Genomic DNA, 17,371 nt, shown 5'->3' on the forward strand with positions numbered 1-17,371 from the left:
ATATTTATTCTTTTTTTTTTTTTTTTTCTTTTTCTGAGGCTGGGGTTAAGTGACTTGCCCAGGGTCACACAGCTAGGAAGTGTTAAGTGTCTGAGACCAGATTTGAACTCGGGTCCTCCTGAATTCAGGGCTGGTGCTCTATCTACTGTGCCACCTAGCTGCCCCAATTGGGAATATTTATTGAAAAAAATGTGTTAAGTGCAGAGGATTTAAAATGATTACTTTTTATATTTTTAAGTCATTGTATCATAGTCATATGCTATGTAATAAAATCTTTAAAATAATTAGTCTTCATGAAATATATGCTTCTAGGTTTCTGTCATTTTTTAAAAAATTACTTTAGAACTCTGAATGATACAATCATAAAACACAAGTCCAGAAGACTGCAGATGAATTAAACCATCTGCCTATCAAAGAGATGACAGTCCTAAAATCTAGAACAAGACGTGCATTTTAAAAATATGACCAATGCTTTGCTGAACTACCTTGTGAGGAGCTTGTTTTTTTGTCACTGTTTTTATTGTTCAATTTTTGAGGAGAGAGTAATAATAAATATTGTAAAAGCAATGGATAAAATCAGTTTGTGAAGGATGCAAGTTATTGTCCATTTTGTACATGAACAATCTGGTTGCTGAAAGGGGCAGAAAAAGAAATCTGGCACACATAAAAAAATTGACAAAACTAATATGTGAAGAAACAGTTTCATGGTTAATATGCGAAGAAAAGACATAAACTTTTAATTAGATTGGGTAAAGAACCATCCCTGAGATGAATGGAATGAAATAATCTTCTGAGGGAAAATAAATGATTGCATCTTCAGAGTATTATGATCCCTCATCTCATTTGGAAAAAGGGGCTAAGTGTTGATTTCATAACTGACAGTTGTATTTCATGAATTTTGTTTCGTAAGGGAAAGATGAATCTTTGACTAAGAAGCTATGGAGTTATGTTACAAAGCCAGCAGAAGAATTGGTTAACCTCAGGGCTTCACTTACTATGCTAAAAGCTTGCTGATTGGCCTAGAGAAAGGCTGTAATCTCATTAAAGAGAGCTGCCATCGGGCTCAACTGCCATTTTCAATCAGAGAGATGGAACCTCTCAAAAGTGCCTAGATTGCCTATTGCTCTCCCTGGTTTGAGATAGACAATTAAAAGTGAAGTGATAATTTTTCAATTGCTTTGCTACAAACCAAGATCTAATTAGACCATGCAAAATATTAATAAGGAATTGGTTGGACTTTTCTTCATTTCCCAGAATTCCAACTTGAAATTTGTTGTGAATTTTACTTTGCTGTTTAAACTGCTGAGAAGTTTTATTTTTGTTTTTGTTTTGTTTTTTTAATTGGACAATTCAGAGAATCCTGGTGAATGAAAAACTAGCTACTTGGATCTGAATAGACCAAGGAACCAAGATGAATATCTTTGTGGGTTTTTGTTTTTGTTTTTGTTTTTTTGTTTTGTTTTTTGGCTTATGGGGGCTACTTATCACTGTAATAGCTTAACATTTATTCTTTAGAGATATTTCTGAGCTAGATGCAGTTGTCATTGCTTCATCAGTTTAAGAACAGAAAATAAAGGAATTTGCCCAGCAAGAGTGGTAAGGATAAGAAAAGGAATATAATAATATTGTATATATTTAATACATTGTAATAATTTGTAATATGTAATAATAATTATGTAATTTGAATATAAATAATTATTGATTGATGGATATTCAAATCAAAACATAGGATTTAGAATGGAAATGAGTCTTAAAGTCTATTACCCCAATTTGCAAATGAGGATACTGGGGTCCAAAAAATTTAAGTGATTAGTTCAAGGTTACAGTGGTAACAGAGATGGGATTTGAATGTAGTTCTTCTGAGTGAGGGGAGATAACTGGCTTGGAATTTTGGTATTAAGACAGCTCTAGAGATATAAATTTGACAAACTTCAACATGGATATAATAACTAAAACCAAAAGAATAAAATAACAAAAAAATCATTTACTTCTATAATTTAAATATAATTAAAAGATTAATGAATACAAAGAATTCTTAAATTTCTGTAAAATGTGATGAATAATAACATTCACAAATTATTATGAAAAATAAAATTTATGGAGGCAGTGCTTTTTCCTTCCTTCCTTCCTTCCTTCCTTCCTTCCTTCCTTCCTTCCTTCCTTCCTTCCTTCCTTCCTTCCTTCCTTCCTTCCTTCCTTCCTTCCTTCCTTCCTTCCTTCTTTCCTTCCTTCCTTCTTCCTTCCTACATCACTCTCAGGCCACCAAGACCTTACCTAGAATATACCTAGTCTAATACTTGATTGCTGTACATGTAGGACTGAAGGGGACATTTGGTGCTACTAGGTTCATAAAATACTATATGGGTGGGTCAAAATCGAAGAGATCTTTATGGTAGTCCTCAGAAAAACTCTGACCACTAACTAGCTGTTTTTCTGTTTGTTGAATTCTGTTCTGAGATTTCCCAACAGGGCTGGAGTTGGGACAGGGGAATAATGTTGTACTTTTTTGGGAAAAAAAAAACCTTCTTCATCCCCTCTCCTCCACCATTGAGTCCCAGAATATTTCTAGTATGGTGGATATATCTGAAGGGATATTCTGCAGAGCCAGGATTGAAAGACATTCAGCAAAATTATCAGTTATGTATGATTTACACACAATTCTTTTATGTTAGGTTTTGCATCTCACTGAGATGTCTGCAGAGATGCTTAGAAGAGAATCCAGTTGTGAAATTAAATGAAAAGTAAATTTAAGTAAATGTTCTTACATTAATTTTTTTCACTGAATTCACTGTAATGCTATTATTATTGTTATTATTTTGTTTTGTTTAAGAGTCACAAAGTATGAGGGAAGGTGCCCTTTTTCACGAAGGAACTCTAGATCTGGGGTCATGTGGAATAGATTCAGTCCTGGAGGAGCCTGGCCTCTAAAGAGAGAGATCTGCCTTAGCTGTGACTCATTATGTTAATATACTGAAAACTTGGAGAAATTTCTTAAAACTCAGATTTGGCTTGTGTCTAGGATTTCACCAAAAGCAATGAGCAATTCCTTCTAGAAAGACAGTCAATGAATAAATTAGATTAAGTATAAGAAATGCATAAAACTATTAAGTATGCATTGACAAATAATTAAAATAGGTTGAAGCTTGGATATTTTGCATAAATTTATCCTCACTGGAAGAAAGAATGATTATTGGTATTTGATTTCTTCATAAGAAAGGAATTGACAAAATCCTACAAGAGGAGAAATGCTGCTTCTGGCTTTGGGAAAAAAAAAAAAAAAAAACACATACAGTTCCATGTGCTCTTTTAGAGAGTTGCCTAGCATAGAGAATAAAAACTTGGTCTGGAACCAGAAAAACCTGAGTTTATTTCCTGTCTTATACACTTACTAATGTGTGACACTGAACAAATTATTTAACTCAAAATTTCTAAAATTGGATTGTGACCCCATATGGGATTATATAACTGAATGTGGATGTCATGAAATAATGATTTATTATCAGTAAATGTTTGATCTGTATACCTATTTATTTCATATACCTGTATAAGAGGATCATGTAAAAATTTCTCAGGTAAAAAAAGGTCGCAATTAGAAAAAGTTGAAAAAGCTTTGATCTGCCTCAGTTTCTTCATCTGCTGTGAGTGGCACTAATAAAAGCATCTACCTCACATTATTATTGTTAGGATCAAATGAAATAACATGCATAAAGTATTTTGTAAATCACTTCTAGAGGGAAAGACATCAGGAAGAAACTAGCAAGTAGAGGAGATAGTACCTGGAACATATCTCTTTGTCCAGTTTGCTGCCCTGCAAACCTCTTCGGTGATATACAGAATTGTCTTTCTTTCTCAGTTGAGCTGAAATATCTCAAGTCTTAGTGGGAGATCTCATTTACTTTCCTGTATTTTTTTTTTAAATTGGGCAGCTAAGTGGTGCAGTTGATAGAATACTGGACTTACACTCATTTTCCTGAATTCAAATCTGTCCTCAATCACTCACTAACTGTGTGACCTTGAAGAAGTCGACTTTACCCTGTTTGTTTCCATTTCTTTATCTATAAAATGAACTGGAGAAAGAAATGGAAAATGACTCAAGCATCCTTACCAAGAACACTTCAAAGAATTAGAGACAACTGAAATGACTAATGTATTCTGATGTATTCTTACCTGTATCATTTCTCTGATTTCTTCTTGCTATTATCTTCAATTAATACATTTATTTATTTATTATTCAACATCTATGATAGTATTTGTGTAACTAGTATTTGGTGGGAAGAGAATTAAGCTTTCAGATATAGTTTATATTATGCCTCTATTAAAATATAGTGATCAGGAAGAGGACCACAAACCCCTAAAAATAATTTTGTTTAAAAATATTCAGATGTAGTTGCTGGGTTATAACTACATTTAAATATACTATGTATATATAGTATATTTAAATATAATAAATATATATTTCTTTCTTAAGAGCCATGCTTTAAACCAAAACTACTTTGATTCTCATTGATTGACACCAATAAGTCCCAGAGTGAATGTTTTTCCCAAAAGGTCTTAGGATTTTTTTTGGGGGGGGGGGCAGGGGGACTAGGCTATTTGCCATAATTGCTATCTAGCCTTAATCACTTAATCACTGAAATCACAGCCTCAGTCTAACTAAGACCTGTAGAAGACATTACCTTAAAAAGGCCAAGGTATGCCATTGCATCCAGGACGATCTCTAGTCATCCTGATCTATAGCTGCATCCAGATGGCTCTGCAAGGGAAGTGAGAGAGGTGACCTTGCACTGCCATGCCTCCTTCACTTAAATCCAATTAACTTGCATGTCACAGCATTGCTGCCTGATGTCATGGTCTTCTCTGAGAAGGAAGGACAAATGACAACAGAAATCAAAATATCCTTTGAAGACAGATTGAGGAAAATCCAGATATTTCTAGTCACCTGTCATTGAGGGCTGAATTTAGACAAATTTGTAGTAGGAGAGGAATGGGAAGGAAAAAAAAATCTCTTTATTTCTCTTTTCTCCCTTCACCAAAGACTTAAACCACAGATTTAAAAATGAGGATATGAGAACAAGAATGGAAATTGTCTCCATTTAAAGCTGAGTGGGAAACTCTTGCTTCTCAGTGGGCATCAGTTCCTTGTCACATGGGGAGCAACCAGAAGCCTTTATTTATTTGCCTCATCATGGTAGAAGTGGCTTAGGTTTAGCACTCTACTAAGGAAGTACTTCAGCCAAAACATGTCTCACTGGAAATATTCATACTATAGGCATATCTCCATGTATATTCCACGGGATGGCTACTGTTATGTTTATATAGTCTACAACTTTTTTTTTCTTTTTTAATGCATAACTTAAAAAAATATTACAGAAGAGTGAAACATATTTCAACAGAACAACTACAATAGGAAGGCCATCCAGAAGTAAGTGAAATTGGTTGAGAGCTACTCTCTCTTTTAATCAATAATATTTTTCCCCCTCTACCCAGCTGCTTTCCTTTGGACTCCCCCCATTTGTATCCTCAATGCCTAGCATATAATATGTACTTAATGCATATTTTTGACTTACTAATTTTATAAGGTAAGGGAAATAGAATGCAAATTAATTTTTTCCCCTCTAAAGTACCTCAAGGAATCCTAGAGCATTATTTTTTTTTTCTTTTGTAATGGCAGTGTACTATACATACAAAACCCATCAGCTTGCTAATTTGGCATCTCCACTTGGAGGTATTATGTAAGTCCAGGAGAATTATAATGTTATATAAGAGAATGACTCAAAGAAACTGGAATACTATAGATCTTCTGTAATTGGTTCTGGTAAGCTAACTATATGTTAAAGAAAGGGCTTTTTTTCTCGATTTTGAAGGCACTCAAAAAGTCTTGTTAATTCAACACTTTATATCATATTCCATAATACATTCTAAATGGATAATTGACTTTAATATTTAAGATTTATATTTTAGATCTTATAATATTATAATATTATAAATATATTTAGATAAAAAACAGATCATGTGCTTCTCATAGGTATGGCTAGGATATGTATTACTAATCCACTATGTAACAGAGTCAATTACATAAGATAAAACAAACAACTTTGATTATAAGAAACCAAAAATCTTTTTATTGACAAAATTAATGTATGTAGGATAAAAAGGGAAGATGCTTAATGGAAAATAATCTTCATCTTAAATTTCTTTAATAAAGATTAATAATCTAGGATATGTGAGTAATTAACATACATATGATATTTTATACTATATATATAAATCTATAATTTGAATAAGCCATAATCATTTTCCAATACATAAGTAAGTAAAGGATATGAACAGTTTTCAAAAGAATTAGAAAATATAATAATTACAAGAAAGAATGTTCCAAATCACTAATCAGAGACAAATACAAATAAAAACAACCCTGGAGTTTTACATCACATGATAAAAGAATAGTCAGTGTTGGAGGGATTGTAGGAAAATTGGCACACATACATTATTCATGGTGAATCAGTATAACCATATGAGAAAGCAATTTGGAATTTTGCAAATAAAGTCACTAAAATGTGTAATATTCTTCTTTAAAATGTAATGTTCTCTGAGAGCAGGTTTCTTGGGGGGCTTCTGGAGGCAATCTTAGTTTCAGTTCAGTGTAATCACAAGTACAGCCAGGGATTAAAGTCCAAATCTTTTATTGTCTCTTTCCAAGTCTTGTCTCCTTCCTGGGTTCTGGTTAGCTTTCTTAGGGGCCTATCTCTCTCCTTGGTTCCAAGAGCTCCTGCTGCTAGTCCTTTGCCTCTGCCAGGTTCTGCCTCTAGTTCCCTTCGAATGAACTTCTAGTCAGCTTATTCTCTAATGGGCTTTTCCTCTTTGGCCCTGAGAGCTCCTCCTTATACATGCTCTCTGAAAGGTGTGAATCTTGTGGAATTATAGTAAGTACTAAGCACATGTCAATTAGAGAATCATTATCTCATCAATTCCACTTAGTATCTTGTTTCAAGTTCTGGCCCATAATATCTCCTTGAAGGATCAGATCAATCATACTGAACCATGCTAAATTAGATAATTATTTTCTTTATCAATTCCAGGGACTTAACATCTTGTAAGAATCCTAATATCTCCTGATTTCTTTTGATTTAGAACATAGGTGGTTATGACCTTGGAGATGAGAACCCCCAAAAAGGAGGTGATCACACCTTCCTTGACCGCTCAAAAAAGGAGTGAAAACACCATAAAAAGGAGGTGATTACGCCCTCCCTGACATCTCAGGAAGGGAGATGAAAACACCAAAAGAAATGGGAAATCAAATCAGATTAGCAGGTTTTTGAAGGGTGTCACTCTTAAAACAGGTATACATAAATCCATCAATATTGGAGGTATTATACATAATTACATAAGTTACATAAATTATATAAGCATATAGTAACACAGGCTAGTAGTGCTGTAACAAATGATATGAATCAACATGAGGAATTATACATGTCCATAAGTCCTAGAAATAGTCCAAAAGGAATCTATTGTCCATTAGTTCATGTGCCAGGAATCCAATAATTACTGCAAGTTTTGAAGTCCTGGAATAGGCTCATCAACAATTTTTCATCTCAAGAAATCCAATGATTCCTACTGGTTTTCAAGTCTTGCAACAGTCTCATGATTCCAATGATTCCTCCAGATTTTGCTCGTAGGTCTTCTCCTTTTTTTCGAGGTTTTTCCTCTTTTTCTGTCTCTCTCCAGGTGTTTGCTGGCACTGATCTGATTCCTTCTCCATCTGTAGAGATACAAGCAAACCCTTTCTCCCAAGTAGTTAACCTATCTAGTTCCTTCTATTTATCACTTTTGGGATTTCTCCTCATTATCTGGCAATTACATTGGAGTTGTTTGCACTGGACATTGCCCTGTTGGTTTAAAAAGCCTGTATTCTCTCCAATTGTAATCCCTTTCTGCTATGTGATTGCTTTTGGGCTGATTGATCACATTAGAGTCCTGAACTTCTCATGGCTGCCGTCATGCCCCACCTGTCTTTTGATTGATATCTTGGAGCTGGGCCCTGCCTCTCATTTCCGTCGGTCAATCTACATTCTGAGGCCCAGTGGAAGCCCTTGTGGCATTAGGGATTTAGGTCTTCTCTCAGCCTGTCTTCTCACTCTATCTCCATATCTATAGTGGTCTCTCAGATGTCCTATTTTTCCACACTGAAAACATCGACGATTTTTTCTAAAAGTCTCTTGCCAAGAGGGACCCTGTCTTCCCATATTCATCATATCCTAGGTATAATAAACATTTGTGCCCACTGTAGTACAGTGTCTTATGATCTCCTCTAAAGGAGCATCTTTGTATAGTCCCTATATAATTTTTCTGCAAACCTCTTGGCATTTTCCTTAGCCAGTTGTCTTATTATTTTTGTAGCTGCATCTTCTCCAATGCTTCTTGTGACAGCTGTCTGCAGATGTCCCACAAAATCTGCAAAGGGTTCACTGGGACCTTGCTCTATTTTTGTGAAGACTTTACCTTCATCTTTCCCTGGGAAGGAACCCCAAGCTTTTATAGCAGCAGCAGCAATTTGTTCATATGCTCCTATGGGGTAATTAATCTGTTCTGAATACTGACCTTCACCTGTTGGTCAAAAGTGATTTGTATGTTAACTCCAGTTTGCTTATTGCTTTGGCTTGAATCCTACATAATTCCAAAAACCACAAGAAGTTTTGTCCAGGTTCTTAACATGTCCTTGCTATGGATTTCCAATCACTCGGGGTTAAGATTTCATAAGCCAAATTATCTTAACATAAGATGATGTAGCCCCATAAAGAGTGCAACCCTTTTTCAAATCCTTAATTTTTTCCAAATTGAAAAGAGTGTATCTTCTCCTTTTTTGACTTGAAGAGTCAAGTTTTTCAATCACAGAGTATACATTTATTAAATCAGAGACATCCTGTCCTTCATTTTTTGCCTTAACCAGTGCCTTTTGTAATCTTGTCTTGCTTCACTGGAGCAATGTGTTACTGCCTCTCCCCCTCCTCCTTCTCCCTCCACCCATGAAGGGTTAATTGAGGGAAATTGGTCAGGGGATGGGGAATGACTTAATTTCTCCTGCTGTGAAGCTCCCCACTTAAAATTGTACTTAATTCCATTCTTATCTGATTCTTCATCCTTTTCACCTAGTTTAGTTGGCATCCCCCCCCTCCTGCTCTTTCTTCTTATAACTTATATAATTTCCTAAAGCCAGTTGAATTAAGTTGTATGTATAAATTATATCTTTGGAAATTGAGTCAGGTCCATCATTGTAGAATTGACATAGTTGCCCTCCTACTATTTTCCATTTTTCTAGATTAATTTTTTTCCCCATAGAGAACCAAGGATATGTGTACTGTACAGTTTCTAAAAGTTCAGTGATATGCTCCCAAATTATAATCAAACCTTGACTTTTCATAACTCTGACAATGCTTTCTACACATTTTCCTTGAATTGGAAAAGAAGGCTGTTTTCTAAACATCTGTCCCATTTTAGCTGAAGTACTAGTTTAGCTCTTTAACAAAGTTTCCTTGTACTCACCCTAATTTCTGGGTCTTAGATGAAAGTTCTTGGTCCCACATTCAGGTGCCAAAATGTAATATTCTTCTCTAAAATATAATTTTCTCTGAAAGCAGGTTTCTTTTTTTTTTTTTAATTTTTTTATTATATATATATATTTTTATATTATCCCTTGTATTCATTTTTCCAAATTACCCCCCCTCCCTCTATTCCCTCCCCCCGATGACAGGCAATCCCATACATTTTACATGTGTTACAATATAGTCTAGGTACAATACATGTGTGTGAATATCATTTTCTTGTTGCACAATAAACATTAGAATCCGAAGGTACATGCAACCTGGGCAGACAGATATTAGTGCTAACAATTTATATTCACTTCCCAGTATTTCTTCTCTGGGTGTAGCTACCTCTGTCCATTATTGATCAACTGGAAGTGAGTTGGATCTTCTTTATGTTGAAGATTTCCACTTCCATCAGAATACATCCTCATACAGCATTGAAGTGTACAGCGATCTTCTGGTTCTGCTCATTTCACTCAGCATCAGTTGATTTAAGTCTCTCCAGGCCTCTCTGTATTCCTCCTGCTGGTCATTTCTTACAGAGCAATAATATTCCATAACCTTCATATACCACAATTTACCCAACCATTCTCCAACTGATGGACATCCATTCATCTTCCAGTTTCTAGCTACAACAAAAAGAGCTGCCACAAACATTTTGGCACATATATGTCTCTTTCCGCTCTTTAGTATTTATTTCTTTGGGATATAATCCCAGTAGTAGCGCTGCTGGGTCAAAGGGTATGCACAGTTTGATAACTTTTTGGGCATAATTCCAGATTGCTCTCCAGAATGGCTGGATTCTTTCGCAACTCCACCAGCAATGTATTAGTGTCCCAATTTCCCCACATCCCCTCCAACATTTATCATTATTTGTTCCTGTCATCTTAGCCAATCTGACAGGTATGTAGTGGTATCTCAGAGTGGTCTTAATTTGCATTTCTCTGATCAGTAGTGATTTGGAACACTCTTTCATGTGAGTGGATATAGTTTCAATTTCTTCCTCTGAGAATTGTCTGTTCATATCCTTTGACCATTTATCAATTGGAGAATGGTTCGGTTTCTTATAAATTATGGTCAGTTCTCTATATATTTTGGAAATGAGACCTTTGTCAGAACCTTTGTTTTTAAAAATATTTTCCCAATTTGTTACTTCCCTTCTAATCTTGTTTGCATTAGTATTATTTGTACAGAAACTTTTTAGTTTGATGTAATCAAAATCTTCTATTTTGTGATCAATAATGATCTCTAGTTCTCCTCTGGTCATAAATTCCTTCCTCCTCCACAAGTCTGAGAGGTAGATTATCCTCTGTTCCTCTAATCTATTTATTATCTCCCTCTTTATGCCTAAATCACGGACCCATTTTGATCTTATCTTGGTATATGGTGTTAAGTGTGGATCCATATCTAATTTCTGCCATACTAATTTCCAGTTTTCCCAACAGTTTTTTCCAAATAATGAATTTTTATCCCTAATGTTGGTATCTTTGGGTTTGTCAAAGATTAGATTGCGATAGATGTACCCTTTTTTGTCCTTTGTATCTAATCTGTTCCACTGATCTACCAGTCTATTTCTTAGCCAATACCAAATGGTTTTGGTGACTGCTGCTATATAATATAGCTTTAGATCAGGTACACTTAGACCACCTTCCTCTGAGTTTTTTTTCATTAGTTCCCTTGCAATTCTCGACCTTTTATTCTTCCATATGAATTTTGTTGTTATTTTTTCTAGGTCATTGAAATAGTTTCTTGGGAGTCTGATTGGTATAGCACTAAATAAATAGATTAGTTTGGGGAGTATTTTCATCTTTATTATATTCGCTCGGCCTATCCAAGAGCACTGAATGTCTTTCCAATTATTTAAATCTGATTTTATTTTTGTGGCAAGTGTTTTGTAATTTTTCTCATATAATTCCTGACTTTTCTGAAAGCAGGTTTCTTGAGGGGCTTCGGGAGGCAGCCTTCGTTTCAGTTCAGTGTAATCACAAGTGCATCCAGGGATTAAAATCCAAATCCTTTAATGTTTCCTTCAAAGTCTTGTTTCTTTTCCTGAGGCCCTGTTTGCTTTCTTAGAAGCCCATCTCTCCTTGGTTCCCAAGAGCTCCTGCTGCCAGATTCTGCCACCAGCTTCCTCCAAATGAACTCCTAGTGGACTTGTGTGTTTGGCCCTGAAAGCTTCTTCCTTATATACTGTACACTGAGTATACACCAATCATTATATCACTAAGAAACCATTATTTGTTGTAGGAATAAATCAATGCTAAACTAGATTTAACTATTGTCTCCTCGATTCCACTTATTTAGCACCTTGAAGAATCCTAACAAAAATGTTTATATCTTTTAAGGTAACGATTCTATTTCTAGGTTTATATAACAAGGAAGACATTAATAAGAAAGTCCCCATAGAGACCAAGACATTTATAGCAACACTTTTTGTGATAGCAAATAAATGGAAACAGACTAGATGTCCATTGATTTAGAGAATAGCTAAGCAAAATATATTACATGAATATTAAGGAATATTACTGTTCTGAAGAAGATGAATGTGAATTCAGAGAAACATGAAATGATTTACATCTTTGCTTGATTCAAAGTAATATATGTGAATTGATGAAGAGTGATGTAATGTGCACAGCCAAGAAAGCAATACCACAGTGACTCCAAAAAAATAAACGGAAAGGACAACTATATACACACAAATTAAAAATGAATGTTGCAAAATTATAAAGAAACAAGCATGGCTGGAAAGAAGATATATGGGAAGATTCCTCTAACTTAGTTCTCTGTGGAAGTGAGAAATCTAGAAGTATCTCACTTGGTATTCCCCCCCTCCAATATATTATTCAAGCAAAATATTGTTTGTTTGTGCTTATAGTCTCCTTTTTCTTTGGGGAGTAGGAAGCAACCTTTGGGGATGAACTTTGGTATACAGCTCAATGGAAGGATTCCTTAGGTGGTCATGCTGTATTTGGATATGAATGTGGAAGTACCATTGCTATACGTGAACCAAATTAAGTTTTGAGCTAGTCTTCCTTACCCCAACTAGGTAGTGTGGGCAGATTAAGCCTCCAACAGCTGAGGAAAATGCTTGTATGTTTGTTCTTGCTAAATCTATGAAGCAGTTGTCTCTGTAAAAGAAGACCTATGTTAAATGATTAAATAGAACTTAAATAGAACCTAAAATGAAAGGACATAGCCTGTGGGAGCTTAAGCTGATGTCAGATATTTATAACATTCTTCAAGATACCTAAGAATCCCGAGGGACAGATGACATATCCTGAGAAAATGGGGAACAGAGAATCCATTTCATACTTTAAAAAAATAAATTTTAATATTTTTGTTATTCTGAACTTGACAAATATCAACTAAAATGAACATTTCCATATATCCAGTATAGCAGAAAAAGAGGATTAAACATGGAACTTATTATATACAACTTGCATTATATAAATATTCAACATATTTGTTTCAAATATTCCTTGCCTGTTACTCCTTTTGAACTATTCTGTGTTCTCTTTATTAAGATTTATTAAAACATTAAAAAAAATCCTATGACTCCCTTTTCTTTATTTTCTTCTTTTTGACACAGCTATTTAAAATCCTTTTCTTCCCAAATTTCCATTCTTATTAAAAACAACAAAAACAAGGATAATCAAGCAAAACAAAATGAGATATTGATCATGTCTGAAGGATGTCTTAAAGGTTTTAGTGCAGTTTAAAGTATTTATCTATCTGCCTGCCTGTCTGAGTATTTAGCAAGCTATATCAACCTGCATTTTGAGTGTCCTGATTAATAACCAATCCTCTGGAGGTGTGATTGGTTATTGCCTTGGTTAACAGTCTCAATTTTTTAGAACCACTTTCCCTTGGAATAATGTAGTGATTGAAGAAATTCTTTTCCTGTTTTTACTCATTCTATTCTGTTTTAATTCATATGTCCAAGATTGTTCTGATTCTCTCCCTTTCAATACTTAAGCCACAATATTTCATTATATTAAAATAGTATAATTTGTTCAACCATCCTCCAATCTATGGAAAAATACCATTTCTTTGCTATAAAAAAGTGAAATATAAATATTTTCATATATATGGTTCTTTTTCTTCTTCTATCATATTTTTTTTTTGGTACAAAATTAAAAGTGATGTTGTTGGATCAGAAAATATGCACAGTTTTGTGACATTTTGGAATAGTTCCAAATTGCTTTCCAGCATGGTCAGATACATTCACAGCTCCCATTAGTGTGTATTAATGTGCCTGAAGCCCTTCCAACAACTTTCATTTTTCAATTTTATGTTATCTTTGCTAATGATCTATGTTTTTGGGACACCACTCTCTCCTGCTTCTTCTTCTACCTATCTGACAATTCCTTCTCTATCTCTTTTCCTGGATCTTTATCCAGATCATGCCCTCTAACCTTAGGTGTCTCACAGGATTCTATTCTCCCTTTATATTACGTCACTTGGAAATCTCCTCAGCTCCTCTAGATTTAATTAGTATCTCTATGCACCAATCTTGCCCTATTCTCATACCTCTCCCCCAACATCTCCAAGTGCCTTTTAGACATCTCAAACTAGACATCTTAAATTCAGCAGGTCCCAAACTGAAGTCATTATCTTTTACCTGCTGCTACTACTGGTTCTTTTCTTTTTTTTTTTCACTTTTTAATCCTTTCTTCACAACATACCATCTTGCCCTCTGTGGTATTATTATTCCTAGACTACCCTCGCCCCCCCCCCCCCTTTCCTGTTTTCACTTGTTTCTTGTTAAGGCTAATTTAGTTCTATGACAAACTTTAGGTGATATGTGTGTGTGTGTGTGTGTGTGTGTGTGTGTGTGTGTGGGTGTGTGTGTGTGTGTATTCAACTCTGTCTTGACTACTTCTGATTGAGAGTAGCTTTATGTTGTGCTTGCTCCCAGTACTGGTTCTTTCATGTTTATATAGCTTTAATGTACCTGATTATGAGGCATTGCAAATTTCACTCCCCTCATTCTTTTCTTTTCTAGTGTATTCCTCGAGGTCCTCCTACGTCTTTTATTTCTTCTCTTATGATTAGTAAAACAAATGGGATCTTATTTAACTCCATCTATGAGTCCTGAAGCCATTGTAATTATGAAGGAATGGTGATTCTTCTCTCCCTTAGTATATCATACAGCTCCTTCCATGTGTTCAATTCCAAAATTTTCTTGATTTCTATATTGCCTTTCAAAATTTATATTCAGCTTTGCTCTTTTCCTTAGGAATGCTTGAAAGTCCTTTATTCCATTAAAGATTAATTTCCTTTCCTCAATTGTAGTCAATCTCCCAGGGCAAGTTATTCTTGATTATACCATAATGTCCCAAGGGTCCCACTTTGTCTTAATTCCTCTATATATACCTAGAGGTCCAAAATCGCAAACTCTCACTTTGGCTGCAGGACTCAGACATCCTCTTTCTCCAATCTTAATTCCTTTACTGGCACCCAGAGGTTTCTATGCACCTCTACAACTCTATTAAAATACCTAAGGTGTCTTGCCTATTAGATTCTACTTCTGCTTTCCTTACCCTTACTTCTGTCTTCTTTGGCTCAGTTCCTTCATATCCCCTCAGCTCTCTTTCCAGTACCCAGGATTTCTTTTTCAGATTCCACCTTGCCTTGACCCTTCTTCCTAATCCTGGGATATCTTAGTTACTTTCCCTGCCCTAGATCCATTATTTTGAATCCCACTTTCCCTCAGTGACTCTAAATTTTAGGAGTGATTCTTCTATCTGTAAGCTTTTCCCTTATCATTCATAGACCTCCTCATCCTAGACCTGTATTCCCAATCTTCTTTAACTTTCCTCCCTCCTAGATCTAGCAGTCAAATGTCTAGCTACTCATCCTATAGAGGATACTGGTTTGGATGAAGAAGGGATAATAGAGTCAATGGGAATGGCCCCTGAGATCTGGAAAACTCCACTGAAATAATCTATGATATTCTAGAATTTACGAATGGACATTACCAGGAGTTATGGTACCTCCTAGATTCTTCTCAAAAAAAGCTGTGCCATGATGTATTTCTATTCTCTAGGACTTCCTGTCCTCAATGAGGATTTTATCTCTCAATTGGACCAAGAGGAAGCATTATGAATTCTAGAGTGACAAGATCCAAGAGAATGCTGTGTAAATGGGGAAAATAAGTCAATGCTAAGCATTTCTAATGACTTCAATTTAAGAGAAATTCGGATATCAAGTCAGAGACGAAGTAAAGAAAATGGAAAAGTCATTACAGATAATTAAAAATTATTTCCAGGAAAATTTCAAATAAAGAGAGAGATGATGAATGTAATATATTTCACTAAAGTTTAGCCAGGGGTTAAATCCATTCTGACTGATGGAATTCCTGTAGGAAAACCACAAACACGATGAAAGTTAAAGGAGCATCAGATAATATTCTGACCTAATTCAATGGAAGAAAATGACCTTAATGGATGTTTCAAATATAGTGAATATGGAAATTATTTCATTGAGCCATTAGAGCCTACATGATAGCATAGGGGTCATATTGGAATGAAAACCTATAAACAATCAGTCTAGGAAAGCCTTCAACTTAAGCCTAGACCTTCTAGACATCAAAATACCCCTATTGGAGAAATGCTTTATCGATATAAAGTCTTGTAACCACAACTCAAAACTTATTTAACATCAGAGAATTCATATGGGAGAGAATTCTAATAAATGATATGCATGTGATACTTCCTTCATCCATCACTCATCACTCACCATTAGAGAGCTCAATAGAAATAAATTATGTCTGTAACCCATATGGGAAGCCTTTTATCCAGAAGTAAAATGTAATCATTAGACTCACAGTTAGAAAAAGCCTTATTAAAGTAATGAAGGACCAAAGGCTTTTAGCCAGTGTAGGGGCATTTGTAGAAATCAGAATATTTAAATGGAGAGAAGCCCTATGAATGTAATAAATTCATTCTGAATAGCATTCTTATTAAATGTCAAGTGATTCACACTGGAGAGCAAATTTATGAATGTAATCAATGTAGAAAGGTTTTCAGATAATACTTTGAATTTGCTGTATATCAAAAATAGGGGAAGCTTTTGATCAGAACTCTTTCCTTATTATACAGCATAGACTTTATACTGGAGAGAAGCTCTATAAATGTAGAAATGGGGGAAGACCATCATACTCAGGAGTAACTTAGGCATCAGAATACTCCACTGCAGAACAGCCCTATAAATGTAATAAACATGACAAGGGTTTTTCATGGAGCGTCCTACTAGAGAGAAATCTTATGAATATAATCAATATGGGAAGGCTTTCCCTCCTTTGCTGCACTTTAGCTGTAGATTCATACTTGAGAGAAGCCTTATAAATGTAATGAATGAGGGAAGTATACTGGAGTAAGCTCTCCCCAAAACATATAACAACACATCCCTTGGAGCAGTGGTCCTCTAACTTTTTAAATAGGGGGCCAGTTCACTGTCCCTCAGACTGTGGGAGGGCCCGACTGTAGTAAAAACAAAAAGCTCACACTCTGTCTCTGCCCCTCAGCCTTTTTGCCATAACCCAGTGGGCCCCATAAAGGTCCTCAGCGGGCCACATATGGCCCGGGCCCTAGTTTGAGAACCCCTGCGCTTGGAGATTATGCTCATATTCAAAAAGTACAATAGCAGTAAGGCCCATTTACAGACAAACATCACTATATTCAACTCTCAACTCCTGGTACTAAAAGTTCTTTCAGGGGCAGCTAGGTGGCGTAGTGGATAGAGCACCAGCCTTGAATTCAGGAGGACCTGAGTTCAAATTTGATCTC

The sequence above is a fragment of the Sminthopsis crassicaudata genome, chromosome 4, assembly GCF_048593235.1.
Source record: "Sminthopsis crassicaudata isolate SCR6 chromosome 4, ASM4859323v1, whole genome shotgun sequence".
NCBI lineage: Eukaryota > Metazoa > Chordata > Mammalia > Dasyuromorphia > Dasyuridae > Sminthopsis > Sminthopsis crassicaudata.